This window comes from Pelophylax lessonae (assembly GCF_965119305.1).
Source record: "Pelophylax lessonae genome assembly, chromosome: 9".
NCBI lineage: Eukaryota > Metazoa > Chordata > Amphibia > Anura > Ranidae > Pelophylax > Pelophylax lessonae.
The window spans coordinates 221,766,838-221,779,902 of NC_138776.1; positions in this window are offsets into that span (position 1 = coordinate 221,766,838).

Here is a 13,065-nt window from a genome sequence, read left to right on the forward strand (position 1 = left end):
TATAAAATTGGCTCTGGAGAATTGGCGACATTTACTCGAAGGCACCCAATTACCAATAATTATATACACGGACCATAAAAACCTCCAATATCTTCAGACTAGCAAAACTCTCTCGCACCGACAGGTACGATGGTCACTATTCTTTCTAAGGTTTAACTTCCTAGTGACTTACACACCTGCAGATAAGAACAAAAAGGCGGATGCACTATCACGACTAACTGAAGAAAACTACTTTGAAATCCCTTCCGTTCCTATAATACCTCACAAACGCATTATTGGAGTTGTCCGTTCCTTGAAGGAAGAGGTTTTGCATGGTATAAGTTTGGATTCACCCCCACCACAACTAAATACTGATGCAGAAGGCTTCCTCTACTACAACGACAAACTTTACATACCACCTACCCTACGCACCAAGATCTTGGAATTATCTCATGATGTGCCTATGGCAGGACATATGGGTATGACAAAGACTCTTAATTTGATTTCCCGGCAATTCTGGTGGCCTGACATGAAAACATCTATACAAAAATTCGTCTCTTCATGCAATGTCTGTGCCAGGTCCAAAATTGACACTACGAGACCATCCGGTCTACTATGCAGTCTACCAATACCCCAAACTCCATGGGAAGTTTTGTCCTTGGACTTCATCGTAGAATTGCCTCTTTCCAAAGGATTTAATACCATCTTGGTGTCAGTGGACCATCTGACAAAGATGGCACATTTCATTGCTATCCGCAGACTACCTTCGTCCAAACAAACGGCAGAACTCCTGATGAAACATGTCTTTAGATTACATGGTATCCCAAAAACTCTTCTGTCTGACCGTGGATCCCAATTTATTTCTAAGTTCTGGCAAGAACTATGTCACATACTACGGATCGAGCGGAAGCTCACTTCTCCTTACCATCCGCAGACCAACGGACAGACTGAAAGAGTCAACCAATGCATCGAGCAGTATTTACGTTGTTACACTTCTTACCAACAGGATGATTGGGTGGATCTTCTCCCTCTGGCAGAATTTGCCTACAACAACGCAACCCACAGTACAACCAAGCAGAGTCCGTTCTACTTGAACTATGGGTTTCATCCCTCTATTCTTCCACCACGCATCCTTCCTTCAAACAACCCAGTAGCCTCAGACTATCTTACCCAAATAAAGGATTCTCTGGGTTTATTAAATACTACCATTGCACACGCTCACAGTCAACAAAAGAAGTACTATGATCTTCGCAGAAGACCTTCTCCACAGTACACTATCGGGGACCTCGTTTGGCTCTCAACAAAAAATTTAAGACTGAAGATCCCTAGCAAAAAGCTTGGACCTCTGTTCTTGGGACCTTTCCCAATCAAAAAACTTATTGGAAAAGCTGCAGTACAGCTTACATTGCCAATAGACCTAAAAATCCATCCCATTTTCCATGTGTCGCTACTGAAGCCCCATGTTCCGGACCAAGGAATAAGGCCTAATATTCCACCTCCGCCTCCTGTACAAGTTGAAGGTGGAGAAGAATACGAGATAAAAGAGATTCTGGATTCTCGTATCTACAGAAGAAGACTTCAGTACTTGGTTAGATGGAAGAACTATGGGCCCCAAGACGACACCTGGCTAAACACCTCTGAAATACATGCCCCTAGATTAATCCGCAATTTTCATGCGAGATACCCAGACAAACCAGCTCCAGAGGCCTTCAGGAGTCGGCCTTAAGGGGGGGGGTATTGTAATGTTCCGGTACCTTTGGTACCCTAAATTACTCTTTTTACAAGTGTATGCGCCCCACCATTCTCTTTTGGAAAGGTGCGCATACACCTTTAAGACTGAAGCTGTCATCACTCAGCGCCGGACTAGATGGCTATTTAAATCGCCGGTTCTCACTCACATGTGTTCGTTCAAACACCCTTACCTGGATGCTAACTTGGCTTGAAGCTTTCGTGCTTGCAAGAATACCTCGCTGACGGAACCTCGCTGCGCTGATCCCTGCATCCCGCTTTCGGATCATCCGCTCCTCCTGAACCAACCTTTGGCTGTATTGCTATTAGTGCTAAGTACCCCGCAGGGGAACCCTCTATAAACTTATACTAAGCTTACACTATCTAGCTCTGCATAGTAAAGACTATTTATCACATCTGCATATCTAGATTGCTAGCTCTTAAGACTACTGCTACTTATTCCTGCACTGGGTTGATCTCTCTTGTATGTCCACCTGCTACTCTGTCATCTGCTACCATACATGATTGCTAAACCTACCTGCATCCATCTGCTACTGTCTTACCTTCAAGTGTCTGTCACCTACCACCTCCACTCAACCTGTTCCTTAAATCTTCATCACTGTGTTACTACATACATAAAGTCACTCTAGGAACCAGCTTGTTGAGTGTGTGTATTTACTAGCTGAATTAAGACCTTCCACACATGATGAGTCATTGAGGTTGGGAATGGTATCTCAGCATCTCTCTTACATGACTACTGAAGTGGAATATTTCTGCAGCTGAAAATCCACACCATACATGAAACGCAGGAGCGTTACAGATTGAACGAACCTACAAATGGATTCAGCAGAAATAACCACTCAGGTGACACAATTAAAACAGCAAGTAACTGCATTAATACACGCACTTGCTGAATTAAAAGAAGACAATCAGGCTCTGTCGCAGCAGGTAATTAGACTGACACAACTTACCTCTGCTCAGTCCCCTGAACCCAAGATAAATCCCCCTTTGGTATTTACAGGCGATCGCAAAAAATTTCGCGAATTTAAAAACGCATGTGAGTTACTTTTTTTGCTAAAACCTCGTACCTACCTTACTGATCACATTAAGGTTTGTACTATTATTTCTTACCTAACAGGCGATCCTCGAGCCTGGGCAGACTCTCTTTTTGAGAAAAACGACCAGCTTCTCAACTCCTATGCCTTGTTCCTAGCAGAACTCACTAGCCTATATGATGACCCCAATAGGCAGAGTACTGCTGATCTTCAATTAAGATCCTTGAAACAAGGAAGGAGGCCTGTAGAAGACTTTGTCACGGAATTCAAGAGATGGACCCTTGATTCAGAATGGAATGATGCATCTCTGAAAACCCAATTTAGGCTTGGCCTATCAGAAGCCGTTAAGGACGAGCTCGCCCGAGCGGATCTACCAAAAACCCTGGATGCATTAATACAACTCAGTATTACCATAGATAGAAGACTACGAGAAAGAAAGGCTGAGAAAATGGGAATGCCATTATCCGTTTCCTCTCGGATTCCGGCCGTTAACCCCGTTCCTATGGAGGTAGGAACCATACGCCCACCGCTATCAACTATGGAAAAAGCCAAAAGACGATATGAAAATCTCTGCTTGTACTGTGCATCCCCGGATCACAAGATAAATGTCTGTCCCCTAGTCAACAAAAAGAAGGGTGAGTGTTCACATGTCCTCCTAGGGGGATTGACAACTTCATTCACTAACCCTTACATTTTTGTTTGTTTGACATTACAGTGGGACCAGAACAGGATTACTACTAAGGCCATGATTGACACAGGATCTTGTGGAAATTATATTGATATATGTTTTGCTGCTTCAAATAAAATTCCTATTATTTCTAAACTTAAACCTGTCTCAGTAAGTCTTATTACCGGTGTTCCGTTATCCTCTGGTCAGATCACCGATCAGACACAAGCACTTCTAGTCACTATTAACGAGTCTCATAGGGAGACTACTACCTTCGATTTAATACCTTCACCCCACTTTCCCATTGTGTTGGGACTTCCCTGGTTACACACACACCAACCAACCATAGATTGGAAGGAACGGTCCTTGGCCTTCCTCTCTTGCTATTGCGAGGATACGTGTAACCTCCCGTCTTCCGGGAAGATTCTGTCTATGGTGACAGATGAGATTGCACCACTATGTTATCAGGATCTTTCTGAGGTTTTTCTTGAGAAAAATGCTCAAGCATTACCTCCTCATCGAGACTATGATTGTAGCATTGATCTACTCCCAAATAGCAAATTGCCGTTCGGTCATATTTATCCTCTTTCACAGGATGAACTTTCCCATCTCAAAACCTATTTGGATGAGAATTTGGAAAAAGGTTTTATTAGACCTTCCACTTCTTCCACAGCAGCAGGACTCTTTTTTGTTCGCAATAAGGACTCAAGTCTCAGACCTATCATCGACTACAGGAAATTGAATGCTATCACAATAAAAGATCGCTATCCTCTACCGCTTATCCCTGAGTTCATTGAGCAGGTGCGTGGAGCTACCTATTTTTCAAAATTGGACCTGAAAGGAGCATACAATCTCATTCGAATCCGTGATGGACACGAGTGGAAGACTGCATTCAGAACCAGATACGGATTGTTCGAATATCTTGTGATGCCATTCGGGCTATGCAACGCCCCTGCAGTTTTCCAACGATTTATAAACGATATTTTTAAAGACTTACTAGATGTCTGTGTTGTGGTATATCTGGACGATATACTTATATATTCACGATCCCTGTCTGAACACATAAGACATGTAAGACTTGTACTATCGAGATTGCTTGCACATAACCTTTATGTGAAACTGAAGAAATGCTTGTTTCATAAAGACGAGGTACTCTTTCTAGTCTACATCATATCCAAAACAGGAATCGAGATGGACATGAGTAAAATATCCTGCATTCAGGATTGGCCTACACCAACCACACGCAAGGCGCTACAGCGATTCCTGGGATTTTCAAATTTCTACAGGAAGTTCATTAAAAACTTTTCTGCTATTGTGAGACCCCTCACACAGCTCACTAGCATAAAAAAACCATTCAAATGGTCAGAAGAAGCCAATAAAGCTTTTCACTTGTTAAAGACAAGGTTTACTTCCGCTCCCATATTACGCCATCCAGACCCATCCCTCCAATACATTCTGGAGGTAGATGCGTCAAACATGGCAGTAGGAGCAATACTCTCCCAACGACCAACCCACACTTCACCACTTCATCCAGTCGCCTTTTTTTCTAAATCCCTAAGCAGTCCCGAGATAAATTACCCCGTGGGTGAAAAGGAACTGCTTGCTATAAAATTGGCTCTGGAGAATTGGCGACATTTACTCGAAGGCACCCAATTACCAATAATTATATACACGGACCATAAAAACCTCCAATATCTTCAGACTAGCAAAACTCTCTCGCACCGACAGGTACGATGGTCACTATTCTTTCTAAGGTTTAACTTCCTAGTGACTTACACACCTGCAGATAAGAACAAAAAGGCGGATGCACTATCACGACTAACTGAAGAAAACTACTTTGAAATCCCTTCCGTTCCTATAATACCTCACAAACGCATTATTGGAGTTGTCCGTTCCTTGAAGGAAGAGGTTTTGCATGGTATAAGTTTGGATTCACCCCCACCACAACTAAATACTGATGCAGAAGGCTTCCTCTACTACAACGACAAACTTTACATACCACCTACCCTACGCACCAAGATCTTGGAATTATCTCATGATGTGCCTATGGCAGGACATATGGGTATGACAAAGACTCTTAATTTGATTTCCCGGCAATTCTGGTGGCCTGACATGAAAACATCTATACAAAAATTCGTCTCTTCATGCAATGTCTGTGCCAGGTCCAAAATTGACACTACGAGACCATCCGGTCTACTATGCAGTCTACCAATACCCCAAACTCCATGGGAAGTTTTGTCCTTGGACTTCATCGTAGAATTGCCTCTTTCCAAAGGATTTAATACCATCTTGGTGTCAGTGGACCATCTGACAAAGATGGCACATTTCATTGCTATCCGCAGACTACCTTCGTCCAAACAAACGGCAGAACTCCTGATGAAACATGTCTTTAGATTACATGGTATCCCAAAAACTCTTCTGTCTGACCGTGGATCCCAATTTATTTCTAAGTTCTGGCAAGAACTATGTCACATACTACGGATCGAGCGGAAGCTCACTTCTCCTTACCATCCGCAGACCAACGGACAGACTGAAAGAGTCAACCAATGCATCGAGCAGTATTTACGTTGTTACACTTCTTACCAACAGGATGATTGGGTGGATCTTCTCCCTCTGGCAGAATTTGCCTACAACAACGCAACCCACAGTACAACCAAGCAGAGTCCGTTCTACTTGAACTATGGGTTTCATCCCTCTATTCTTCCACCACGCATCCTTCCTTCAAACAACCCAGTAGCCTCAGACTATCTTACCCAAATAAAGGATTCTCTGGGTTTATTAAATACTACCATTGCACACGCTCACAGTCAACAAAAGAAGTACTATGATCTTCGCAGAAGACCTTCTCCACAGTACACTATCGGGGACCTCGTTTGGCTCTCAACAAAAAATTTAAGACTGAAGATCCCTAGCAAAAAGCTTGGACCTCTGTTCTTGGGACCTTTCCCAATCAAAAAACTTATTGGAAAAGCTGCAGTACAGCTTACATTGCCAATAGACCTAAAAATCCATCCCATTTTCCATGTGTCGCTACTGAAGCCCCATGTTCCGGACCAAGGAATAAGGCCTAATATTCCACCTCCGCCTCCTGTACAAGTGGAAGGTGGAGAAGAATACGAGATAAAAGAGATTCTGGATTCTCGTATCTACAGAAGAAGACTTCAGTACTTGGTTAGATGGAAGAACTATGGGCCCCAAGACGACACCTGGCTAAACACCTCTGAAATACATGCCCCTAGATTAATCCGCAATTTTCATGCGAGATACCCAGACAAACCAGCTCCAGAGGCCTTCAGGAGCCGGCCTTAAGGGGGGGGGTATTGTAATGTTCCGGTACCTTTGGTACCCTAAATTACTCTTTTTACAAGTGTATGCGCCCCACCATTCTCTTTTGGAAAGGTGCGCATACACCTTTAAGACTGAAGCTGTCATCACTCAGCGCCGGACTAGATGGCTATTTAAATCGCCGGTTCTCACTCACATGTGTTCGTTCAAACACCCTTACCTGGATGCTAACTTGGCTTGAAGCTTTCGTGCTTGCAAGAATACCTCGCTGACAGAACCTCGCTGCGCTGATCCCTGCATCCCGCTTTCGGATCATCCGCTCCTCCTGAACCAACCTTTGGCTGTATTGCTATTAGTGCTAAGTACCCCGCAGGGGAACCCTCTATAAACTTATACTAAGCTTACACTATCTAGCTCTGCATAGTAAAGACTATTTATCACATCTGCATATCTAGATTGCTAGCTCTTAAGACTACTGCTACTTATTCCTGCACTGGGTTGATCTCTCTTGTATGTCCACCTGCTACTCTGTCATCTGCTACCATACATGATTGCTAAACCTACCTGCATCCATCTGCTACTGTCTTACCTTCAAGTGTCCGTCACCTACCACCTCCACTCAACCTGTTCCTTAAATCTTCATCACTGTGTTACTACATACATAAAGTCACTCTAGGAACCAGCTTGTTGAGTGTGTGTATTTACTAGCTGAATTAAGACCTTCCACACATGATGAGTCATTGAGGTTGGGAATGGTATCTCAGCATCTCTCTTACATGACTACTGAAGTGGAATATTTCTGCAGCTGAAAATCCACACCATACATGAAATGCAGGAGCGTTACAGATTGAACGAACCTACAAATGGATTCAGCAGAAATAACCACTCAGGTGACACAATTAAAACAGCAAGTAACTGCGTTAATACACGCACTTGCTGAATTAAAAGAAGACAATCAGGCTCTGTCGCAGCAGGTAATTAGACTGACACAACTTACCTCTGCTCAGTCCCCTGAACCCAAGATAAATCCCCTTTTGGTATTTACAGGCGATCGCAAAAAATTTCGCGAATTTAAAAACGCATGTGAGTTACTTTTTTTGCTAAAACCTCGTACCTACCTTACTGATCACATTAAGGTTTGTACTATTATTTCTTACCTAACAGGCGATCCTCGAGCCTGGGCAGACTCTCTTTTTGAGAAAAACGACCAGCTTCTCAACTCCTATGCCTTGTTCCTAGCAGAACTCACTAGCCTATATGATGACCCCAATAGGCAGAGTACTGCTGATCTTCAATTAAGATCCTTGAAACAAGGAAGGAGGCCTGTAGAAGACTTTGTCGCGGAATTCAAGAGATGGACCCTTGATTCAGAATGGAATGATGCATCTCTGAAAACCCAATTTAGGCTTGGCCTATCAGAAGCCGTTAAGGACGAGCTCGCCCGAGCGGATCTACCAAAAACCCTGGATGCATTAATACAACTCAGTATTACCATAGATAGAAGACTACGAGAAAGAAAGGCTGAGAAAATGGGAATGCCATTATCCGTTTCCTCTCGGATTCCGGCCGTTAACCCCATTCCTATGGAGGTAGGAACCATACGCCCACCGCTATCAACTATGGAAAAAGCCAAAAGACGATATGAAAATCTCTGCTTGTACTGTGCATCCCCGGATCACAAGATAAATGTCTGTCCCCTAGTCAACAAAAAGAAGGGTGAGTGTTCACATGTCCTCCTAGGGGGATTGACAACTTCATTCACTAACCCTTACATTTTTGTTTGTTTGACATTACAGTGGGACCAGAACAGGATTACTACTAAGGCCATGATTGACACAGGATCTTGTGGAAATTATATTGATATATGTTTTGCTGCTTCAAATAAAATTCCTATTATTTCTAAACTTAAACCTGTCTCAGTAAGTCTTATTACCGGTGTTCCGTTATCCTCTGGTCAGATCACCGATCAGACACAAGCACTTCTAGTCACTATTAACGAGTCTCATAGGGAGACTACTACCTTCGATTTAATACCTTCACCCCACTTTCCCATTGTGTTGGGACTTCCCTGGTTACACACACACCAACCAACCATAGATTGGAAGGAACGGTCCTTGGCCTTCCTCTCTTGCTATTGCGAGGATACGTGTAACCTCCCGTCTTCCGGGAAGATTCTGTCTATGGTGACAGATGAGATTGCACCACTATGTTATCAGGATCTTTCTGAGGTTTTTCTTGAGAAAAATGCTCAAGCATTACCTCCTCATCGAGACTATGATTGTAGCATTGATCTACTCCCAAATAGCAAATTGCCGTTCGGTCATGTTTATCCTCTTTCACAGGATGAACTTTCCCATCTCAAAACCTATTTGGATGAGAATTTGGAAAAAGGTTTTATTAGACCTTCCACTTCTTCCACAGCAGCAGGACTCTTTTTTGTTCGCAATAAGGACTCAAGTCTCAGACCTATCATCGACTACAGGAAATTGAATGCTATCACAATAAAAGATCGCTATCCTCTACCGCTTATCCCTGAGTTCATTGAGCAGGTGCGTGGAGCTACCTATTTTTCAAAATTGGACCTGAAAGGAGCATACAATCTCATTCGAATCCGTGATGGACACGAGTGGAAGACTGCATTCAGAACCAGATACGGATTGTTCGAATATCTTGTGATGCCATTCGGGCTATGCAACGCCCCTGCAGTTTTCCAACGATTTATAAACGATATTTTTAAAGACTTACTAGATGTCTGTGTTGTGGTATATCTGGACGATATACTTATATATTCACGATCCCTGTCTGAACACATAAGACATGTAAGACTTGTACTATCGAGATTGCTTGCACATAACCTTTATGTGAAACTGAAGAAATGCTTGTTTCATAAAGACGAGGTACTCTTTCTAGTCTACATCATATCCAAAACAGGAATAGAGATGGACATGAGTAAAATATCCTGCATTCAGGATTGGCCTACACCAACCACACGCAAGGCGCTACAGCGATTCCTGGGATTTTCAAATTTCTACAGGAAGTTCATTAAAAACTTTTCTGCTATTGTGAGACCCCTCACACAGCTCACTAGCATAAAAAAAACATTCAAATGGTCAGAAGAAGCCAATAAAGCTTTTCACTTGTTAAAGACAAGGTTTACTTCCGCTCCCATATTACGCCATCCAGACCCATCCCTCCAATACATTCTGGAGGTAGATGCGTCAAACATGGCAGTAGGAGCAATACTCTCCCAACGACCAACCCACACTTCACCACTTCATCCAGTCGCCTTTTTTTCTAAATCCCTAAGCAGTCCCGAGATAAATTACCCCGTGGGTGAAAAGGAACTGCTTGCTATTAAATTGGCTCTGGAGAATTGGCGACATTTACTCGAAGGCACCCAATTACCAATAATTATATACACGGACCATAAAAACCTCCAATATCTTCAGACTAGCAAAACTCTCTCGCACCGACAGGTACGATGGTCACTATTCTTTCTAAGGTTTAACTTCCTAGTGACTTACACACCTGCAGATAAGAACAAAAAGGCGGATGCACTATCACGACTAACTGAAGAAAACTACTTTGAAATCCCTTCCGTTCCTATAATACCTCACAAACGCATTATTGGAGTTGTCCGTTCCTTGAAGGAAGAGGTTTTGCATGGTATAAGTTTGGATTCACCCCCACCACAACTAAATACTGATGCAGAAGGCTTCCTCTACTACAACGACAAACTTTACATACCACCTACCCTACGCACCAAGATCTTGGAATTATCTCATGATGTGCCTATGGCAGGACATATGGGTATGACAAAGACTCTTAATTTGATTTCCCGGCAATTCTGGTGGCCTGACATGAAAACATCTATACAAAAATTCGTCTCTTCATGCAATGTCTGTGCCAGGTCCAAAATTGACACTACGAGACCATCCGGTCTACTATGCAGTCTACCAATACCCCAAACTCCATGGGAAGTTTTGTCCTTGGACTTCATCGTAGAATTGCCTCTTTCCAAAGGATTTAATACCATCTTGGTGTCAGTGGACCATCTGACAAAGATGGCACATTTCATTGCTATCCGCAGACTACCTTTGTCCAAACAAACGGCAGAACTCCTGATGAAACATGTCTTTAGATTACATGGTATCCCAAAAACTCTTCTGTCTGACCGTGGATCCCAATTTATTTCTAAGTTCTGGCAAGAACTATGTCACATACTACGGATCGAGCGGAAGCTCACTTCTCCTTACCATCCGTAGACCAACGGACAGACTGAAAGAGTCAACCAATGCATCGAGCAGTATTTACGTTGTTACACTTCTTACCAACAGGATGATTGGGTGGATCTTCTCCCTCTGGCAGAATTTGCCTACAACAACGCAACCCACAGTACAACCAAGCAGAGACCGTTCTACTTGAACTATGGGTTTCATCCCTCTATTCTTCCACCACGCATCCTTCCTTCAAACAACCCAGTAGCCTCAGACTATCTTACCCAAATAAAGGATTCTCTGGGTTTATTAAATACTACCATTGCACACGCTCACAGTCAACAAAAGAAGTACTATGATCTTCGCAGAAGACCTTCTCCACAGTACACTAACGGGGACCTCGTTTGGCTATCAACAAAAAATTTAAGACTGAAGATCCCTAGCAAAAAGCTTGGACCTCTGTTCTTGGGACCTTTCCCAATCAAAAAACTTATTGGAAAAGCTGCAGTACAGCTTACATTGCCAATAGACCTAAAAATCCATCCCATTTTCCATGTGTCGCTACTGAAGCCCCATGTTCCGGACCAAGGAATAAGGCCTAATATTCCACCTCCGCCTCCTGTACAAGTGGAAGGTGGAGAAGAATACGAGATAAAAGAGATTCTGGATTCTCGTATCTACAGAAGAAGACTTCAGTACTTGGTTAGATGGAAGAACTATGGGCCCCAAGACGACACCTGGCTAAACACCTCTGAAATACATGCCCCTAGATTAATCCGCAATTTTCATGCGAGATACCCAGACAAACCAGCTCCAGAGGCCTTCAGGAGCCGGCCTTAAGGGGGGGGGTATTGTAATGTTCCGGTACCTTTGGTACCCTAAATTACTCTTTTTACAAGTGTATGCGCCCCACCATTCTCTTTTGGAAAGGTGCGCATACACCTTTAAGACTGAAGCTGTCATCACTCAGCGCCGGACTAGATGGCTATTTAAATCGCCGGTTCTCACTCACATGTGTTCGTTCAAACACCCTTACCTGGATGCTAACTTGGCTTGAAGCTTTCGTGCTTGCAAGAATACCTCGCTGACAGAACCTCGCTGCGCTGATCCCTGCATCCCGCTTTCGGATCATCCGCTCCTCCTGAACCAACCTTTGGCTGTATTGCTATTAGTGCTAAGTACCCCGCAGGGGAACCCTCTATAAACTTATACTAAGCTTACACTATCTAGCTCTGCATAGTAAAGACTATTTATCACATCTGCATATCTAGATTGCTAGCTCTTAAGACTACTGCTACTTATTCCTGCACTGGGTTGATCTCTCTTGTATGTCCACCTGCTACTCTGTCATCTGCTACCATACATGATTGCTAAACCTACCTGCATCCATCTGCTACTGTCTTACCTTCAAGTGTCTGTCACCTACCACCTCCACTCAACCTGTTCCTTAAATCTTCATCACTGTGTTACTACATACATAAAGTCACTCTAGGAACCAGCTTGTTGAGTGTGTGTATTTACTAGCTGAATTAAGACCTTCCACACATGATGAGTCATTGAGGTTGGGAATGGTATCTCAGCATCTCTCTTACATGACTACTGAAGTGGAATATTTCTGCAGCTGAAAATCCACACCATACATGAAACGCAGGAGCGTTACAGATTGAACGAACCTACAAATGGATTCAGCAGAAATAACCACTCAGGTGACACAATTAAAACAGCAAGTAACTGCGTTAATACACGCACTTGCTGAATTAAAAGAAGACAATCAGGCTCTGTCGCAGCAGGTAATTAGACTGACACAACTTACCTCTGCTCAGTCCCCTGAACCCAAGATAAATCCCCTTTTGGTATTTACAGGCGATCGCAAAAAATTTCGCGAATTTAAAAACGCATGTGAGTTACTTTTTTTGCTAAAACCTCGTACCTACCTTACTGATCACATTAAGGTTTGTACTATTATTTCTTACCTAACAGGCGATCCTCGAGCCTGGGCAGACTCTCTTTTTGAGAAAAACGACCAGCTTCTCAACTCCTATGCCTTGTTCCTAGCAGAACTCACTAGCCTATATGATGACCCCAATAGGCAGAGTACTGCTGATCTTCAATTAAGATCCTTGAAACAAGGAAG